General features: G+C 50.5%; 1 long non-coding RNA gene across 1 annotated transcript in view; it reads right to left on the minus strand.

The window, feature by feature from the left end:
• Window positions 1-1848: 1848 nt before the first annotated feature.
• LOC124417633 overlaps window positions 1849-21968 on the minus strand; it is an 82223-nt gene continuing 62103 nt past the window's right edge. The window contains exon 2 of the long non-coding RNA XR_006934010.1: window positions 1849-1883. This is a non-coding gene — a long non-coding RNA (uncharacterized LOC124417633). The remainder of the gene's footprint in view (window positions 1884-21968) is intronic.

Raw genomic sequence — 21968 nt, forward strand, 5'->3', positions numbered from 1 at the left:
GTACTTAATTGAAGACTAAAATGTCAGAAATTGATCTCACCAATATTATTTTACCCATTATGTGCTGACTACCGCATTACAGTATGGGACCTAATTAGGCATCAGTGCTTACAGACTTTATTTCATTTATTTTCAAGCCTCCTTTTCTTCAGCAAAATGTTCTAAAATTTGAAATGTTATTCCTGGGTAAGTAATACATATCTGATCCCTTGGGTCTTCTAAAGCAAACCTTGACAAAGAGAAAAATCACTGGCAGCTGATGGAAAGATATGACTAATATATCTTTGCTTTCTCTCTTTTATCTGTGATTAAGTTTTACATAGACACCTTGGATATACAGTTTTCCATATAAAAAGCTGCTATTAAGGACATGAAGAGATGTTTAGGGATTAACAAGTGCAGTCTGGGACGTTCTGCATTTCTTAATACACTGTATTTCAGTGCATTGAGTCGTTTCTTTTGTCTCTTTCCAGAGTTTCACCATGAAAGCCGTCAGTGCTCCTGACTTGGTAAGAACAGTCAGTCTTTTCCCATGTGATCCGTATCCTATTGATTTTAAGAGAAACACTTTTCTTGAGCTTGGAGATACGCAGAATGTTTCTAAAGAGCAGTGAATTTGCTCAGTCTTGGCATCTTCATTCTTAAGAGCCTTTTCAAAATGTAAATTAGAGACCAAGTCTACAGAAACAGAAATTTTAGAGCACATGCTAATTGCAGAAATCTGAGATGCTTGCTCTGAATGGTGGGTTGTCAGTCAGGCTTGCATTAACGTGAGCTCTGTGGATTTGTATCGCTAGCTTAGAGCAGCTCAAGAGGAAACATGAACCTTTTCTCTTAAAGGGAGTGCAGAGCTAACTCCCAGCTCTATTCTCTTGCCCCTGAAGCTCTTTTAATTATTGAGATCTTGTTAGCATAATTCAACAACTTTCAAAATGGATCATATGCAGATCAGTTAGTGAGGAAGTGAAATGGTGTTTTGTATACTGCAAAATTGTAACATTACACAGTGATTTCTATCAGAAAGCTCTGGGGCCATCCAACGGGTTTCAGACTTTTTCTGATGACTTTTTCTGAATGAATACATTTTCATAATAACAAACCAACCAACCAAATCAAAGCAAGAACATCTCAACATTCCATAGTTAACATTAGATTTTTTAAGCTTTAGATTTATAAATACATCTATTAATAAGAATCACAGAACCGTAGAACGGCTTGGGTTGAAAGTGATCTCAAATATCATTTAGTTCCATCCCAACCTGGTGTGGGCAGAATTGCCCACCACTGGATGAGACTGCCCAGGAACCCACCAAGACCTTGAATGGCCCCAGGGATGGGCATCCACAGCTTCTCTGGGCAGCTGTTCCAGTCCTTCACCTTTTGAATGAATATAAGGTGGTGTTTATTATTTTTTCTACTGAACAAGTAGTAACTCTTCATTTAAAGAAAGCTTATCATTTAGATAGTTTAAATATGTTCAAATGGTTACATTTGTGAAGATAATTTTTAGAGTTCATTAGAAACTGGAACATGATGAGATAGACAGCCAAGCAAATGTGTGGCGAGACATGGTGTTGTAGTTATCACTTGCAGTAGTCACTACAGGGACTGGTCAGAGCTCATGGATCCTAATATATTTCTGTCTTACAACATCATAAAAGAGACCCAGGCTGACACGCGTTTGAGGTGTTGGGGCAATTTAAACAGTTGTTTGTCCATCCTGCATATGGAGGTGTCTGGAGCAGAGTCATTCCAGGACTGTCACCCTTGGAGGCAGTTCTCCATTCTCTGTTGCTCACAGCCTTGCTCACAAGTGTTCAAGGCTAACCCATGGTCTTGATTATGTTGCTTTGTTCTGGTGGCAATGAAGTTTCAGGAATTTCCTATAGACATAAAGACGAACAAGCTATTACCAGCAAGTCAAAGTGAAGCTGTTTTGGCTTTGCAAAAGAATGGAGGTGTGCAAATTTCTGGCAAAATGACAGTGACAGAGGATACTCTGGGTATGACTTGACTGCCAAGCTGCTGTCAGCATCCTTGCACCAGTCTTTTAGAAATTATACAATCAGGAAGAAGACAAATCGGTCCAATTTAAATCGCAAGGGAAAAGTTCAAGCTGAGAAGCAAGTATGGGGGTTCTGGTCTCCATCTCTATAGGATTATAATAAATCTTTCCACTAAATTTCCTTCTTAAGACTGCCTCCTGTAAAGAAGACAAAGAGCGCAGTGGTTGGTAGCACAGCAGGTCGGAATGATGACAAATATAAGCTCTATGAAACAATGGGACAAAACGTTACTGATGGAGGAGAGAAAAAGGGATGTTTCTTGCATTCTGCAGATATACAAAATAGTTTCACTGTCTTGTGCAAGAAGCAAATGTACCAGGAATGTCCTTGCAGAGTTAGGTCCTGTAACAGGAATTCTTCCCTTCACCAGCTCACTAGTTTTCTTTGTGTAAGAGGGCAGAGGAAGGTCCTCCAAAACTAATTTGGCTAAACAGTAAACCATGAGAACTGTGCCTGTATTCTGCCTGAGACTTCTAAGTACCAGCATGTGATTTTCCTTCACGTAGCAGTGGTATGTGTGAGATTTGTGCCCTGGAGTGAGAGGTGGAGAAGGTAGTAATGTATATGGAATTACACAGTACAGGAGTGAGATGTATAGAGAGGACACCTGCCATGTGGAGTTGGTGTGAGTAAACATTAACAGCAGCGGAGAGTATTGGAGAATCTTAAGTGTTGTGAGTGGATTTATGCTCCTGCCTCGTGAGTCTGTCACTGCCAGCAGAGCTGCACAGTGGGGATGAAAATAGCACATGTACATGTGCATGGTGCAGCTGAATTTGGGACATCCTCTTTAGGTTTAAACTCAGCCATCCTGCACCTAGTAAGAACACTTATGTAATTGCTGCGGAGACAGCAAGAGACGCAAGACAGAAAATGCATTCTGATGAGAATTAAATGTGAAATAAAGACATGAGCTCTTCTGGCTCACAGGAACAGTGGAAGGGATCTCTTCAGCAACAGCAAGAAGAATGTAGGCAAGTGCAGGAAAGCTGGAAGAAGTAGACAGCAGAACAAGGAGGATTATCTTGGAGTATAAATTAAACCTGGAGAGGTGGCCAAGTTTGCACTAGCAAAAAAAAAAAAAAAAAAAATTACAAATGAAAAAACTAAATAGCATAGGAAAGAGGAAGCAGAATAGAAGAAATCTCTTTTGGGCTTGATTGGGAAATGACTAGGAAATTAGAAATAAGATTTAAAATTATTTCCACGTTACTCTCTGTATGCGATTATCTGAGCAGTGAACTCTGACAATAGTCAGGATGTTACACATCACGAGAAATGCTATCACTGCTCATGTATCCTGTCCGTTGCTGATGTAGAGGACATTATGTGAGTTCCTTGTTTGAATGAAAGCAACAGCAGCTCTTGCAGATGGTTAACACAATTTTCCCCTTTGAGGCATTGACCCTCTAGTGAGGGCAGTAAAGCTGAAACTGTAATGATTTGTAGTTTTGGAGGCCATTTTCTTGTGGAAGTTTTTTGTTTTTGTGTAATGGGCATTCCCGTATCTTCTGAGCAGTTTGTGTTACCAGGGGGCCAGGCAGTGTGACTAGCAGTTACAGTGTGACTCCCAGGGTCTTCTCCCTGAGGAGATAATAGGCAGTGGAGGGTTTCTTTTGTATGTTTGTGATGACATATTACTGGCTTGTCTTGATCAGGGCGAGGCTAAATAAATTCATTGTCCCTTCAGGGCTTGTGATGCTCTGAATGTCCTAGTAATGTTTATCCTTCCATTTTTGGACCAAGAATGAGGTTTTCCCTTTTAGTATGAAATTTGTGTTAGAGAACTGAAGGCTTCACTTGTTCCTTCTGACATTACTTTCCTGCGGTCACTCCAGGGGTTATCAGCATCTCTCTGATTCCAGCAAATTCATGCCATGCTCAGGATGGGCACAAACTTACCACCAGAATCAGCAGATCATGGATCTTTATCTGGAAATCTCTTGTAGTCCACAGATAGATGTTCTTTTATTCAGCCAGCAACTAACAAACACAATTCAGGGTTCCCAGAGATATCTGGCCAACCATCAGACAGATTGTGTGAAGTTAGTGTGCAGTGTGAAGTTATTCCGTTGGAAATATTTAAGCAGTTCTTTATTCATTTGATCATGTCTGTTGTACATTTTTAGTTGGCATTTTATTCTATTCGTGTACTAACCATACACTCAAACTCTAATCACTGTCAGCACCATGAATTCACATTTGGATGTGTTCTGATCTTTGCATCCTTATCATCACAGAATCATAGAATGACTTGGGTTGGAAAGGACCTCAAAGATCATCTAGTTCCAACCTCCCTGTCATGGGAAGGTTTGCCAACCACTAGACCAGATGGTCAAAGAACCCATCCAGCCTGGCTTTGAACACATCCAGGGACAGGACATCCACAGCTTCTCTGGCAGCCTGTATGTGCTTACCTTTAGTGAGGCTTATTTTGCCTATTGAAGTAATGGTCTTCTGTAAACATCTGACAGTTCTTTGATGGACCACAGAAATCTTGATCATTAGTCCATTATCCACCTGCTTGTCAAGTAAGAATCTCAAGCCATTCAGTTGCACAGTTTTGATATTTCTCTTTGCAAGCTTCTCATGGTTTGGACCTATTTTACATTACTATAACAGTTGTAAACCATAGTCTTCATCCCTGAGCTGAGACCAAGCCACAGAGTGTCTAAAGATGAGGACAGACACCTAATCAGTGTTTGGGGAGTGAGACAGTGAGAGTGAAGGACAGATTCTGTCTGTTCATGTCCGAAACTTGGTCAAGGAGATAAGCTGAATGTACCAACTGGATTTCCAAAATACATATGTTAATTCTGTAGCGTAGATGAGTTATGATAAGGGCAAGAGCTGCAAAGTCAGTTTCATCACTTGATGGGCTGGAACACCATTTACAACATTTCATTACTTGATGGCTGGAACACCATTACTCTGTAACGTATGAGAGTTATACATTAGCTATATGAGTATCTCTGGAGGCAGCAGTGCTCTGAGACAACACACTGAAATGGCCAGTTGTGTATTCAAGCATGCAACCAAAGAAACTGGACTATTTTGCTCATATTTTCAAAACACTTTTCTCTGCCCACATCACCGCTCCTTGCTCACTTTCAGCTTTAATACAGCAATCTACACCAGGCAGTGTCAATTGAGAGTCAGTGGGTCCTATGCCAGGCACCAGTACAAATGAAGAAGTAGTGTGTTAGGGTAAGCTTTCTTTTTCAGACTTATTGGTTAAGTGATGTATGTGAGGTGGCTTACTTTAGATTGTCTTGTGCCTGCGGGAGGAAAACAATATTTCCTTTTTGATATTGAATCACAGAGAATACCATTTCTTTAAACCTCTCTTCAACTGCCCAGGAAAAATATAGTTTATAATCCTAAGTTCAGCAGAGGAAAGTACTTTAGGGTATCTAGAACTTGTTTCTGAATTATTTATGGAAATCTAGATAGTTGATTGTCTGCCCATTCGGGTTCTTTTTGGAAGTTTAATTGTTTTTCTTTAAAATGTTATAAAATAAGGTAAAAAATGCTTGAATTTATTCCTTTGTTAAAGGAATCTAGAACACATAATGTTTTTCAGTTGGACAATTAGTCCCCAGATTAGACCCTTTGCTATCAGTGATGATCAAAGAAGGAATGTTAGAGCTAGAAGGATACAATCTTTTTCCAAAGGTGTTACTGAAATTATTTGCTCAAATAGAAGATAAAATTTCTGGTGATGATAGCTCAACTGCTCAGATATAAATGTACTCTGACATTCTAATTCCCCATAGGGTCACAGACATCTTTCTGACACATATTGTCGTTTATGTAGTTTGGCTGCTAGTGGCATTACTAACCTTCCAAGAACATTACAACAGATGTCTCCATTCACACTAGGGATGTTGTGACATGAAGTTCCCTCTCACACACTCTATGGAGGGAAGCCTTGGAGGTGAGGAGCTGAGCTGAGCTATGGAAGGTATCACGATTCACCTCCTGAAGCTGCTACAGGCTTCTTCCATGACAGCAAGCAAGTTGTTCTACTGCAAGGCTACACCTTACAATCCTTTTTTTCACCACTATGTCTCACTGCCTTCAGTAATGTGTTTAGACAGATCTTTTTTTGGATGTGCACAAATAGGGGTCTTCCCACACAGTCTGTACAAACTCATGGCTGTGGATTAATCCTCATAGAACCTCTACAGTAAAGCGTTGTACAAGAAACAATCCTAACATTTAAAGGAGTTTTGTAAAAAGTAGTAAAATTTTATTTCCAAAAGTATTTTGATATGTTCTCCCTTACCAGAGGCTCTTTAAGCAACCGCTAAATTTCTTACCAAAGAAATGGCCTTTAAGAGCTGGGCCTCTGAGACCTACAGAGGCAACCATATGAGGAAAATGAGTGGTAACAAAAAACTGTGGAGTTCTGAATGTCATGTGGAGGTAGAAAAAGAAGTAAAACCAAATACTTTATTATTTACCTGTTTAACATCTTTATTAACAATTTTGATGAGGGCACTGAGTGCACCCTCAGTAAGTTTGCAGATGACACCAACTTGGGAGGGTGTTTTGATCTGCAGGTGGGGAGAAAGGCACTACAGAGGGACCTGGATAGACTGGATCGATGGGCCAAGGTAAACTGTATGAATTTCAATAGGGCCAAGTGTCGGGACCTGCATTTTGGCCACAACAACCGCAGAGAAAAAACTATTCTTTGTGCTTCTGGAAAAGGGACAGACTGTAAAGCTGTAGGACAGGGAACACTGCAGCAGCCGGTGCCACAGGTAGGGCAGGGGCTGCAGTGGGCGGTGGGGGAGGAACAGGAAGATTCTCCACCATGGTACATGAGCAGATGCACAGGCAGGGCCTTGGCAGCGGGGCTGCACCCAGCCACATCTCAAGGGGCATGGCCTTGTCACCAGTATGTCACTGTGCAAGCCTGAGAACCACGGGAAGGCCTTAGAGGAGCTCCTAGCAATGGGAGACGTGTTTCCAGGGCCTCCTGGGCAGGACAAGATCAGAAGTGCTCCTTTCAGGCATGGGAACCAAAGGCATTCAACAAGCACTCAGCCACGTATGCACGGACTCTGGGAAGGAAAAAGCACTCCTCCCACTGCTGTGCTATAGGGCCCTGCTCCCCCTCCCTCTCATCACCTCCTGTCCGGCTTCCCATAGAGATGGGAAAAAGAGAATGGCTGTGATCTCCATGCTCACATGGCCTAAGCACCACCCATAGATGCAGCCCCATCCCAGGCCGTACCAATCCTGCTATATCACAGCCACATCACCAGGGGCAGCCAATAGCACCAGGAACCACCCTAAAGCGTCACAGCCATGTCACAGAAGCACAACAGTGATTCTGGCTGTGTTCCGGAGTGAGCTTGGTGTCATAGCAGCCTGGAATGCTGACCAGAAGGACCAGTACCACACAGAGATCACCAGGGAGCACCCAAGTGAGTGAGGGCTGTGGAGGGCAGAAGCGGCACATAGGGATGGATGGCGGCTGCTCCGCCTCTGCCTCACAGCTACACATGGGGACATGGGGACAGGGAAACAGCAGGACACAGACAAAGCAAGACAGCAAGACGCTGCTGTCCCCACCCGGATTTCTCTCCTGAAAAGAGGGCCATGCTCTACAGGACAGATAAGTCATTCCCATACTATAACCCATCTTGGTCCAGAAAGGACCTGGAAGCTCACCAAATACCCCTTGCTGGAAATCCTAGTGTTTGGCTGGGTTTGCTGAGCCCTGGCCCCACTGCAGGTGCTGGAACCGGACCGATTGATTGCAGTGGGGGCCAATAACAATGGTGGCAAATTTCCACACATTGCCATGGAAATGGCTGGCAGACCAGCAATCCGGTCAGAAGGAGAAAGGCAGGGGAGGGCAGCACCGGAGGCAGGGCACGTGGCTGCTCCTTTCTTGATTCCCAACTGCCTTGAAGATGGGCATCTAAAGTAAGATGGAGCCAGAGCAGGACAGACGCTGATCGTCAGCTCCCATCTGGTCTCCATGCTGCCATCAAGAACAGATAAGGCAGACAGTAACAGTACACTTTCTATTGCCGAAACGACCCTGGAAAGTACCCAAGTTCACCCTGCCCTGACTTAACATTTTAGACCACGTTGCTGAGACCTGTCCCCACTGCAGGTAGTGGCACTGGACCTATTGATAGCAGTTGCTCTTTTCCACACATGGCCATGGAAATGGCTGGCAGACCTGAAACCTGGTGAGAAGGGCAATGCTGGGGAGGGCAGCCCAGGGAGGCTGGGGAAGTGGCTGCTCTTATCTTGCGCCCCATCTGCCTTGCAGATGGGCATCGCAACGAAGATGGAGCCAGAGCAGGACACTGACCTGTCGTCAGCTCTCATCTGGTCTCCATGCTGCCATCAAGAACAGATAAGCCAGCCACAAACAGTATCCTTTCTAGTTCCTAGGGGACCCTGGATGGTACTCAAGATCCCCCTGCCCTGACATAACATTTTAGACTGTGTTGCTAAGACCTATCCCCACTGCAGGTGCTGACACTGGACCAATTGACTGCAGTGGACCTCTCCACACAAGGCCATGGGAATGGCTGGCAGACCAGCAACCCAGTGAGCAGGGCAATATTGGGGAGGGTAGCACAGGGAGGGAGGGCATGTGGCTGCTCCTTTCTTCCTTCCCATCGGCCTTGCAGATGGGCATCTAAACAAAGATGGAGACAGAGGAGGACGAATGCCTATCGTCAGCTCTGAACAGGTCCCCATGCTGCCATCCAGGACAGATAAGCCAGCCACAAACAGTATCGTTTGTAGTTCCTAGGGGACATTGGAAGGCACCCAAGATCCCCCTGCCCACACACAACATTTTACACCACGGTGCTTAGGCGTGGTCCCTACGCAGGTGCTGGAACCGGACATATTGATTGCAGTGGTGATTTATTGACTGCAGTGGCCCTTTTCCACACATGGCCATGGAAATGGTTCCAGACCTGCAACCCGGTGAGCTGGGCAATGCTGGGGAGGGCAGCACAGGAGGCAGGGCACGTGGCTGCTCTTTCTTGCTTCCCATCTGCCTTGCAGATGGGCATCTAAGCGAAGATGGAGCCAGAGCAGGACACACGCCGATCGTCAGCTCTCATCTGGTCTCCATGCTGCCATCCAGGACAGATAAGCCAGCCACAAACAGTATCCTTTCGAGTTCCTAGGGGAGCCTGGATGGTACTCAAGATCCCCCTGCCCTGACTTAACATTTTAGACCACGTTGCTGAGACCTGTCCCCACTGCAGGTAGTGGCACTGGACCTATTGATAGCAGTTGCTCTTTTCCACACATGGCCATGGAAATGGCTGGCAGACCTGAAACCTGGTGAGAAGGGCAATGCTGGGGAGGGCAGCCCAGGGACGCTGGGGACGTGGCTGCTCTTATCTTGCGCCCCATCTGCCTTGCAGATGGGCATCCCAACGAAGATGGGGCCAGAGCAGGACACTGACCTGTCGTCAGCTCTCATCTGGTCTCCATGCTGCCATCCAGGACAGATAAGCCAGCCACAAACAGTATCCTTTCTAGTTCCTAGGGGACCCTGGATGGTACTCAAGACCCCCCTGCCCTGACTTAACATTTTAGACCGTGTTGCTAAGACCTATCCCCACTGCAGGTGCTGACACTGGACCTATTGACTGCAGTGGACCTCTCCACACAAGGCCATGGAAATGGCTGGCAGACCAGCAACCCAGTGAGCAGGGCAATATTGGGGAGGGTAGCACAGGGAGGGAGGGCATGTGGCTGCTCCTTTCTTCCTTCCCATCGGCCTTGCAGATGGGCATCTAAACAAAGATGGAGACAGAGGAGGACGAATGCCTATCGTCAGCTCTGAACAGGTCCCCATGCTGCCATCCAGGACAGATAAGCCAGCCACAAACAGTATCGTTTGTAGTTCCTAGGGGACACTGGAAGGCACCCAAGATCCCCCTGCCCACACACAACATTTTACACCACGGTGCTTAGGCCTGGTCCCTACGCAGGTGCTGGAACTGGACCTATTGATGGCAGTGGTGATTTATTGACTGCAGTGGCCCTTTTCCACACATGGCCATGGAAATGGTTCCAGACCTGCAAGCCGGTGAGCTGGGCAATGCTGGGGAGGGCAGCACAGGAGGCAGGGCACGTGGCTGCTCTTTTCTTGCTTCCCATCTGCCTTGCAGATGGGCATCTAAAGTAAGATGGAGCCAGAGCAGGACACAGACCTATCGTCAGCTCTCATCTGGTCTCCATGCTGCCATCAAGAACAGATAAGCCAGCCACAAACAGTATCCTTTCGAGTTCCTAGGGGACCCTGGAAGGTACCCAAGATCCCCCTGCCCTCACATAACATTTTAGACCACGCTGCTGAGACCTGTCCCCACTGCAGGTAGTGGCACTGGACCTATCGATTATAGTGGCCTTTTTCCACACACGGCCATGGGAATGGCTGGCAGACCTCCAACCCGGTGAGCAGGGCACTATTAGGGAGGGCATCAAAGGTGGTAGGGCACGTGGCTGCTCTTTCTTGCTTCCCATCTGCCTTGCAGATGGGCATCTAAGCGAAGATGGAGCCAGAGCAGGACACACGCCGATCGTCAGCTCTCATCTGGTCTCCATGCTGCCATCCAGGACAGATAAGCCAGCCACAAACAGTATCCTTTCGAGTTCCTAGGGGAGCCTGGATGGTACTCAAGATCCCCCTGCCCTGACTTAACATTTTAGACCACGTTGCTGAGACCTGTCCCCACTGCAGGTAGTGGCACTGGACCTATTGATAGCAGTTGCTCTTTTCCACACATGGCCATGGAAATGGCTGGCAGACCTGAAACCTGGTGAGAAGGGCAATGCTGGGGAGGGCAGCCCAGGGACGCTGGGGACGTGGCTGCTCTTATCTTGCGCCCCATCTGCCTTGCAGATGGGCATCCAAACGAAGATGGAGCCAGAGCAGGACACTGACCTGTCGTCAGCTCTCATCTGGTCTCCATGCTGCCAGCCAGAACAGATAAGCCAGCCACAAACAGTATCCTTTCTAGTTCCTAGGGGACCCTGGATGGTACTCAAGACCCCCCTGCCCTGTCTTAACATTTTAGACCGTGTTGCTAAGACCTATCCCCACTGCAGGTGCTGACACTGGACCTATTGACTGCAGTGGACCTCTCCACACAAGGCCATGGAAATGGCTGGCAGACCAGCAACCCAGTGAGCAGGGCAATATTGGGGAGGGTAGCACAGGGAGGGAGGGCATGTGGCTGCTCCTTTCTTCCTTCCCATCGGCCTTGCAGATGGGCATCTAAACAAAGATGGAGACAGAGGAGGACGAATGCCTATCGTCAGCTCTGAACAGGTCCCCATGCTGCCATCCAGGACAGATAAGCCAGCCACAAACAGTATCGTTTGTAGTTCCTAGGGGACATTGGAAGGCACCCAAGATCCCCCTGCCCACACACAACATTTTACACCACGGTGCTTAGGCCTGGTCCCTACGCAGGTGCTGGAACTGGACCTATTGATGGCAGTGGTGATTTATTGACTGCAGTGGCCCTTTTCCACACATGGCCATGGAAATGGTTCCAGACCTGCAAGCCGGTGAGCTGGGCAATGCTGGGGAGGGCAGCACAGGAGGCAGGGCACGTGGCTGCTCTTTTCTTGCTTCCCATCTGCCTTGCAGATGGGCATCTAAAGTAAGATGGAGCCAGAGCAGGACACAGACCTATCGTCAGCTCTCATCTGGTCTCCATGCTGCCATCAAGAACAGATAAGCCAGCCACAAACAGTATCCTTTCGAGTTCCTAGGGGACCCTGGAAGGTACCCAAGATCCCCCTGCCCTCACATAACATTTTAGACCACGCTGCTGAGACCTGTCCCCACTGCAGGTAGTGGCACTGGACCTATCGATTATAGTGGCCTTTTTCCACACACGGCCATGGGAATGGCTGGCAGACCTCCAACCCGGTGAGCAGGGCACTATTAGGGAGGGCATCAAAGGTGGTAGGGCACGTGGCTGCTCTTTCTTGCTTCCCATCTGCCTTGCAGATGGGCATCTAAGCGAAGATGGAGCCAGAGCAGGACACACGCCGATCGTCAGCTCTCATCTGGTCTCCATGCTGCCATCCAGGACAGATAAGCCAGCCACAAACAGTATCCTTTCGAGTTCCTAGGGGAGCCTGGATGGTACTCAAGATCCCCCTGCCCTGACTTAACATTTTAGACCACGTTGCTGAGACCTGTCCCCACTGCAGGTAGTGGCACTGGACCTATTGATAGCAGTTGCTCTTTTCCACACATGGCCATGGAAATGGCTGGCAGACCTGAAACCTGGTGAGAAGGGCAATGCTGGGGAGGGCAGCCCAGGGACGCTGGGGACGTGGCTGCTCTTATCTTGCGCCCCATCTGCCTTGCAGATGGGCATCCCAACGAAGATGGGGCCAGAGCAGGACACTGACCTGTCGTCAGCTCTCATCTGGTCTCCATGCTGCCAGCCAGAACAGATAAGCCAGACACAAACAGTATCCTTTCTAGTTCCTAGGGGACCCTGGATGGTACTCAAGACCCCCCTGCCCTGACTTAACATTTTAGACCGTGTTGCTAAGACCTATCCCCACTGCAGGTGCTGACACTGGACCAATTGACTGCAGTGGACCTCTCCACACAGGGCCATGGAAATGGCTGGCAGACCAGCAACCCAGTGAGCAGGGCAATATTGGGGAGGGTAGCACAGGGAGGGAGGGCATGTGGCTGCTCCTTTCTTCCTTCCCATCGGCCTTGCAGATGGGCATCTAAACAAAGATGGAGACAGAGGAGGACGAATGCCTATCGTCAGCTCTGAACAGGTCCCCATGCTGCCATCCAGGACAGATAAGCCAGCCACAAACAGTATCGTTTGTAGTTCCTAGGGGACATTGGAAGGCACCCAAGATCCCCCTGCCCACACACAACATTTTACACCACGGTGCTTAGGCCTGGTCCCTACGCAGGTGCTGGAACTGGACCTATTGATGGCAGTGGTGATTTATTGACTGCAGTGGCCCTTTTCCACACATGGCCATGGAAATGGTTCCAGACCTGCAAGCCGGTGAGCTGGGCAATGCTGGGGAGGGCAGCACAGGAGGCAGGGCACGTGGCTGCTCTTTTCTTGCTTCCCATCTGCCTTGCAGATGGGCATCTAAAGTAAGATGGAGCCAGAGCAGGACACAGACCTATCGTCAGCTCTCATCTGGTCTCCATGCTGCCATCAAGAACAGATAAGCCAGCCACAAACAGTATCCTTTCGAGTTCCTAGGGGACCCTGGAAGGTACCCAAGATCCCCCTGCCCTCACATAACATTTTAGACCACGCTGCTGAGACCTGTCCCCACTGCAGGTAGTGGCACTGGACCTATCGATGATAGTGGCCTTTTTCCACACATGGCCATGGAAATGGTTCCAGACCTGCAACCCGGTGAGCTGGGCAATGCTGGGGAGGGCAGCACAGGAGGCAGGGCACGTGGCTGCTCTTTCTTGCTTCCCATCTGCCTTGCAGATGGGCATCTAAGCGAAGATGGAGCCAGAGCAGGACACACGCCGATCGTCAGCTCTCATCTGGTCTCCATGCTGCCATCCAGGACAGATAAGGCAGACAGAATCAGTATCCTTTCGAGTTCCTAGGGGACCCTGGATGGTACTCAAGACCCCCCTGCCCTGACTTAACATTTTAGACCACGTTGCTGAGACCTGTCCCCACTGCAGGTAGTGGCACTGGACCTATTGATAGCAGTTGCTCTTTTCCACACATGGCCATGGAAATGGCTGGCAGACCTGAAACCTGGTGAGAAGGGCAATGCTGGGGAGGGCAGCCCAGGGAGGCTGGGGACGTGGCTGCTCTTATCTTGCGCCCCATCTGCCTTGCAGATGGGCATCCCAACGAAGATGGGGCCAGAGCAGGACACTGACCTGTCGTCAGCTCTCATCTGGTCTCCATGCTGCCATCCAGGACAGATAAGCCAGCCACAAACAGTATCCTTTCTAGTTCCTAGGGGACCCTGGATGGTACTCAAGACCCCCCTGCCCTGACTTAACATTTTAGACCGTGTTGCTAAGACCTATCCCCACTGCAGGTGCTGACACTGGACCTATTGACTGCAGTGGACCTCTCCACACAAGGCCATGGAAATGGCTGGCAGACCAGCAACCCAGTGAGCAGGGCAATATTGGGGAGGGTAGCACAGGGAGGGAGGGCATGTGGCTGCTCCTTTCTTCCTTCCCATCGGCCTTGCAGATGGGCATCTAAACAAAGATGGAGACAGAGGAGGACGAATGCCTATCGTCAGCTCTGAACAGGTCCCCATGCTGCCATCCAGGACAGATAAGCCAGCCACAAACAGTATCGTTTGTAGTTCCTAGGGGACATTGGAAGGCACCCAAGATCCCCCTGCCCACACACAACATTTTACACCACGGTGCTTAGGCCTGGTCCCTACGCAGGTGCTGGAACTGGACCTATTGATGGCAGTGGTGATTTATTGACTGCAGTGGCCCTTTTCCACACATGGCCATGGAAATGGTTCCAGACCTGCAAGCCGGTGAGCTGGGCAATGCTGGGGAGGGCAGCACAGGAGGCAGGGCACGTGGCTGCTCTTTTCTTGCTTCCCATCTGCCTTGCAGATGGGCATCTAAAGTAAGATGGAGCCAGAGCAGGACACAGACCTATCGTCAGCTCTCATCTGGTCTCCATGCTGCCATCAAGAACAGATAAGCCAGCCACAAACAGTATCCTTTCGAGTTCCTAGGGGACCCTGGAAGGTACCCAAGATCCCCCTGCCCTCACATAACATTTTAGACCACGCTGCTGAGACCTGTCCCCACTGCAGGTAGTGGCACTGGACCTATCGATGATAGTGGCCTTTTTCCACACACGGCCATGGGAATGGCTGGCAGACCTCCAACCCGGTGAGCAGGGCACTATTAGGGAGGGCATCAAAGGTGGTAGGGCACGTGGCTGCTCTTTCTTGCTTCCCATCTGCCTTGCAGATGGGCATCTAAGCGAAGATGGAGCCAGAGCAGGACACACGCCGATCGTCAGCTCTCATCTGGTCTCCATGCTGCCATCCAGGACAGATAAGCCAGCCACAAACAGTATCCTTTCGAGTTCCTAGGGGAGCCTGGATGGTACTCAAGATCCCCCTGCCCTGACTTAACATTTTAGACCACGTTGCTGAGACCTGTCCCCACTGCAGGTAGTGGCACTGGACCTATTGATAGCAGTTGCTCTTTTCCACACATGGCCATGGAAATGGCTGGCAGACCTGAAACCTGGTGAGAAGGGCAATGCTGGGGAGGGCAGCCCAGGGACGCTGGGGACGTGGCTGCTCTTATCTTGCGCCCCATCTGCCTTGCAGATGGGCATCCAAACGAAGATGGAGCCAGAGCAGGACACTGACCTGTCGTCAGCTCTCATCTGGTCTCCATGCTGCCAGCCAGAACAGATAAGCCAGCCACAAACAGTATCCTTTCTAGTTCCTAGGGGACCCTGGATGGTACTCAAGACCCCCCTGCCCTGTCTTAACATTTTAGACCGTGTTGCTAAGACCTATCCCCACTGCAGGTGCTGACACTGGACCTATTGACTGCAGTGGACCTCTCCACACAAGGCCATGGAAATGGCTGGCAGACCAGCAACCCAGTGAGCAGGGCAATATTGGGGAGGGTAGCACAGGGAGGGAGGGCATGTGGCTGCTCCTTTCTTCCTTCCCATCGGCCTTGCAGATGGGCATCTAAACAAAGATGGAGACAGAGGAGGACGAATGCCTATCGTCAGCTCTGAACAGGTCCCCATGCTGCCATCCAGGACAGATAAGCCAGCCACAAACAGTATCGTTTGTAGTTCCTAGGGGACATTGGAAGGCACCCAAGATCCCCCTGCCCACACACAACATTTTACACCACGGTGCTTAGGCCTGGTCCCTACGCAGGTGCTGGAACTGGACCTATTGATGGCAGTGGTGATTTATTGACTGCAGTGGCCCTTTTCCACACATGGCCATGGAAATGGTTCCAGACCTGCAAGCCGGTGAGCTGGGCAATGCTGGGGAGGGCAGCACAGGAGGCAGGGCACGTGGCTGCTCTTTTCTTGCTTCCCATCTGCCTTGCAGATGGGCATCTAAAGTAAGATGGAGCCAGAGCAGGACACAGACCTATCGTCAGCTCTCATCTGGTCTCCATGCTGCCATCAAGAACAGATAAGCCAGCCACAAACAGTATCCTTTCGAGTTCCTAGGGGACCCTGGAAGGTACCCAAGATCCCCCTGCCCTCACATAACATTTTAGACCACGCTGCTGAGACCTGTCCCCACTGCAGGTAGTGGCACTGGACCTATCGATGATAGTGGCCTTTTTCCACACATGGCCATGGAAATGGTTCCAGACCTGCAACCCGGTGAGCTGGGCAATGCTGGGGAGGGCAGCACAGGAGGCAGGGCACGTGGCTGCTCTTTCTTGCTTCCCATCTGCCTTGCAGATGGGCATCTAAGCGAAGATGGAGCCAGAGCAGGACACACGCCGATCGTCAGCTCTCATCTGGTCTCCATGCTGCCATCCAGGACAGATAAGGCAGACAGAATCAGTATCCTTTCGAGTTCCTAGGGGAGCCTGGATGGTACTCAAGACCCCCCTGCCCTGACTTAACATTTTAGACCACGTTGCTGAGACCTGTCCCCACTGCAGGTAGTGGCACTGGACCTATTGATAGCAGTTGCTCTTTTCCACACATGGCCATGGAAATGGCTGGCAGACCTGAAACCTGGTGAGAAGGGCAATGCTGGGGAGGGCAGCCCAGGGAGGCTGGGGACGTGGCTGCTCTTATCTTGCGCCCCATCTGCCTTGCAGATGGGCATCCCAACGAAGATGGGGCCAGAGCAGGACACTGACCTGTCGTCAGCTCTCATCTGGTCTCCATGCTGCCATCCAGGACAGATAAGCCAGCCACAAACAGTATCCTTTCTAGTTCCTAGGGGACCCTGGATGGTACTCAAGACCCCCCTGCCCTGACTTAACATTTTAGACCGTGTTGCTAAGACCTATCCCCACTGCAGGTGCTGACACTGGACCTATTGACTGCAGTGGACCTCTCCACACAAGGCCATGGAAATGGCTGGCAGACCAGCAACCCAGTGAGCAGGGCAATATTGGGGAGGGTAGCACAGGGAGGGAGGGCATGTGGCTGCTCCTTTCTTCCTTCCCATCGGCCTTGCAGATGGGCATCTAAACAAAGATGGAGACAGAGGAGGACGAATGCCTATCGTCAGCTCTGAACAGGTCCCCATGCTGCCATCCAGGACAGATAAGCCAGCCACAAACAGTATCGTTTGTAGTTCCTAGGGGACACTGGAAGGCACCCAAGATCCCCCTGCCCACACACAACATTTTACACCACGGTGCTTAGGCCTGGTCCCTACGCAGGTGCTGGAACTGGACCTATTGATGGCAGTGGTGATTTATTGACTGCAGTGGCCCTTTTCCACACATGGCCATGGAAATGGTTCCAGACCTGCAAGCCGGTGAGCTGGGCAATGCTGGGGAGGGCAGCACAGGAGGCAGGGCACGTGGCTGCTCTTTTCTTGCTTCCCATCTGCCTTGCAGATGGGCATCTAAAGTAAGATGGAGCCAGAGCAGGACACAGACCTATCGTCAGCTCTCATCTGGTCTCCATGCTGCCATCAAGAACAGATAAGCCAGCCACAAACAGTATCCTTTCGAGTTCCTAGGGGACCCTGGAAGGTACCCAAGATCCCCCTGCCCTCACATAACATTTTAGACCACGCTGCTGAGACCTGTCCCCACTGCAGGTAGTGGCACTGGACCTATCGATTATAGTGGCCTTTTTCCACACACGGCCATGGGAATGGCTGGCAGACCTCCAACCCGGTGAGCAGGGCACTATTAGGGAGGGCATCAAAGGTGGTAGGGCACGTGGCTGCTCTTTCTTGCTTCCCATCTGCCTTGCAGATGGGCATCTAAGCGAAGATGGAGCCAGAGCAGGACACACGCCGATCGTCAGCTCTCATCTGGTCTCCATGCTGCCATCCAGGACAGATAAGCCAGCCACAAACAGTATCCTTTCGAGTTCCTAGGGGAGCCTGGATGGTACTCAAGATCCCCCTGCCCTGACTTAACATTTTAGACCACGTTGCTGAGACCTGTCCCCACTGCAGGTAGTGGCACTGGACCTATTGATAGCAGTTGCTCTTTTCCACACATGGCCATGGAAATGGCTGGCAGACCTGAAACCTGGTGAGAAGGGCAATGCTGGGGAGGGCAGCCCAGGGACGCTGGGGACGTGGCTGCTCTTATCTTGCGCCCCATCTGCCTTGCAGATGGGCATCCAAACGAAGATGGAGCCAGAGCAGGACACTGACCTGTCGTCAGCTCTCATCTGGTCTCCATGCTGCCAGCCAGAACAGATAAGCCAGCCACAAACAGTATCCTTTCTAGTTCCTAGGGGACCCTGGATGGTACTCAAGACCCCCCTGCCCTGTCTTAACATTTTAGACCGTGTTGCTAAGACCTATCCCCACTGCAGGTGCTGACACTGGACCTATTGACTGCAGTGGACCTCTCCACACAAGGCCATGGAAATGGCTGGCAGACCAGCAACCCAGTGAGCAGGGCAATATTGGGGAGGGTAGCACAGGGAGGGAGGGCATGTGGCTGCTCCTTTCTTCCTTCCCATCGGCCTTGCAGATGGGCATCTAAACAAAGATGGAGACAGAGGAGGACGAATGCCTATCGTCAGCTCTGAACAGGTCCCCATGCTGCCATCCAGGACAGATAAGCCAGCCACAAACAGTATCGTTTGTAGTTCCTAGGGGACATTGGAAGGCACCCAAGATCCCCCTGCCCACACACAACATTTTACACCACGGTGCTTAGGCCTGGTCCCTACGCAGGTGCTGGAACTGGACCTATTGATGGCAGTGGTGATTTATTGACTGCAGTGGCCCTTTTCCACACATGGCCATGGAAATGGTTCCAGACCTGCAAGCCGGTGAGCTGGGCAATGCTGGGGAGGGCAGCACAGGAGGCAGGGCACGTGGCTGCTCTTTTCTTGCTTCCCATCTGCCTTGCAGATGGGCATCTAAAGTAAGATGGAGCCAGAGCAGGACACAGACCTATCGTCAGCTCTCATCTGGTCTCCATGCTGCCATCAAGAACAGATAAGCCAGCCACAAACAGTATCCTTTCGAGTTCCTAGGGGACCCTGGAAGGTACCCAAGATCCCCCTGCCCTCACATAACATTTTAGACCACGCTGCTGAGACCTGTCCCCACTGCAGGTAGTGGCACTGGACCTATCGATTATAGTGGCCTTTTTCCACACACGGCCATGGGAATGGCTGGCAGACCTCCAACCCGGTGAGCAGGGCACTATTAGGGAGGGCATCAAAGGTGGTAGGGCACGTGGCTGCTCTTTCTTGCTTCCCATCTGCCTTGCAGATGGGCATCTAAGCGAAGATGGAGCCAGAGCAGGACACACGCCGATCGTCAGCTCTCATCTGGTCTCCATGCTGCCATCCAGGACAGATAAGCCAGCCACAAACAGTATCCTTTCGAGTTCCTAGGGGAGCCTGGATGGTACTCAAGATCCCCCTGCCCTGACTTAACATTTTAGACCACGTTGCTGAGACCTGTCCCCACTGCAGGTAGTGGCACTGGACCTATTGATAGCAGTTGCTCTTTTCCACACATGGCCATGGAAATGGCTGGCAGACCTGAAACCTGGTGAGAAGGGCAATGCTGGGGAGGGCAGCCCAGGGACGCTGGGGACGTGGCTGCTCTTATCTTGCGCCCCATCTGCCTTGCAGATGGGCATCCAAACGAAGATGGAGCCAGAGCAGGACACTGACCTGTCGTCAGCTCTCATCTGGTCTCCATGCTGCCAGCCAGAACAGATAAGCCAGCCACAAACAGTATCCTTTCTAGTTCCTAGGGGACCCTGGATGGTACTCAAGACCCCCCTGCCCTGTCTTAACATTTTAGACCGTGTTGCTAAGACCTATCCCCACTGCAGGTGCTGACACTGGACCTATTGACTGCAGTGGACCTCTCCACACAAGGCCATGGAAATGGCTGGCAGACCAGCAACCCAGTGAGCAGGGCAATATTGGGGAGGGTAGCACAGGGAGGGAGGGCATGTGGCTGCTCCTTTCTTCCTTCCCATCGGCCTTGCAGATGGGCATCTAAACAAAGATGGAGACAGAGGAGGACGAATGCCTATCGTCAGCTCTGAACAGGTCCCCATGCTGCCATCCAGGACAGATAAGCCAGCCACAAACAGTATCGTTTGTAGTTCCTAGGGGACATTGGAAGGCACCCAAGATCCCCCTGCCCACACACAACATTTTACACCACGGTGCTTAGGCCTGGTCCCTACGCAGGTGCTGGAACTGGACCTATTGATGGCAGTGGTGATTTATTGACTGCAGTGGCCCTTTTCCACACATGGCCATGGAAATGGTTCCAGACCTGCAAGCCGGTGAGCTGGGCAATGCTGGGGAGGGCAGCACAGGAGGCAGGGCACGTGGCTGCTCTTTTCTTGCTTCCCATCTGCCTTGCAGATGGGCATCTAAAGTAAGATGGAGCCAGAGCAGGACACAGACCTATCGTCAGCTCTCATCTGGTCTCCATGCTGCCATCAAGAACAGATAAGCCAGCCACAAACAGTATCCTTTCGAGTTCCTAGGGGACCCTGGAAGGTACCCAAGATCCCCCTGCCCTCACATAACATTTTAGACCACGCTGCTGAGACCTGTCCCCACTGCAGGTAGTGGCACTGGACCTATCGATTATAGTGGCCTTTTTCCACACACGGCCATGGGAATGGCTGGCAGACCTCCAACCCGGTGAGCAGGGCACTATTAGGGAGGGCATCAAAGGTGGTAGGGCACGTGGCTGCTCTTTCTTGCTTCCCATCTGCCTTGCAGATGGGCATCTAAGCGAAGATGGAGCCAGAGCAGGACACACGCCGATCGTCAGCTCTCATCTGGTCTCCATGCTGCCATCCAGGACAGATAAGCCAGCCACAAACAGTATCCTTTCAAGTTCCTAGGGGAGCCTGGATGGTACTCAAGATCCCCCTGCCCTGACTTAACATTTTAGACCACGTTGCTGAGACCTGTCCCCACTGCAGGTAGTGGCACTGGACCTATTGATAGCAGTTGCTCTTTTCCACACATGGCCATGGAAATGGCTGGCAGACCTGAAACCTGGTGAGAAGGGCAATGCTGGGGAGGGCAGCCCAGGGACGCTGGGGACGTGGCTGCTCTTATCTTGCGCCCCATCTGCCTTGCAGATGGGCATCCAAACGAAGATGGAGCCAGAGCAGGACACTGACCTGTCGTCAGCTCTCATCTGGTCTCCATGCTGCCATCCAGGACAGATAAGCCAGCCACAAACAGTGTCGTTTGTAGTTCCTAGGGGACCCTGGATGGTACTCAAGACCCCCCTGCCCTGTCTTAACATTTTAGACCGTGTTGCTAAGACCTATCCCCACTGCAGGTGCTGACACTGGACCTATTGACTGCAGTGGACCTCTCCACACAAGGCCATGGAAATGGCTGGCAGACCAGCAACCCAGTGAGCAGGGCAATATTGGGGAGGGTAGCACAGGGAGGGAGGGCATGTGGCTGCTCCTTTCTTCCTTCCCATCGGCCTTGCAGATGGGCATCTAAACAAAGATGGAGACAGAGGAGGACGAATGCCTATCGTCAGCTCTGAACAGGTCCCCATGCTGCCATCCAGGACAGATAAGCCAGCCACAAACAGTATCGTTTGTAGTTCCTAGGGGACATTGGAAGGCACCCAAGATCCCCCTGCCCACACACAACATTTTACACCACGGTGCTTAGGCCTGGTCCCTACGCAGGTGCTGGAACTGGACCT

This window comes from Gallus gallus, chromosome 1 (assembly GCF_016699485.2).
Source record: "Gallus gallus isolate bGalGal1 chromosome 1, bGalGal1.mat.broiler.GRCg7b, whole genome shotgun sequence".
Lineage (NCBI taxonomy): Eukaryota > Metazoa > Chordata > Aves > Galliformes > Phasianidae > Gallus > Gallus gallus.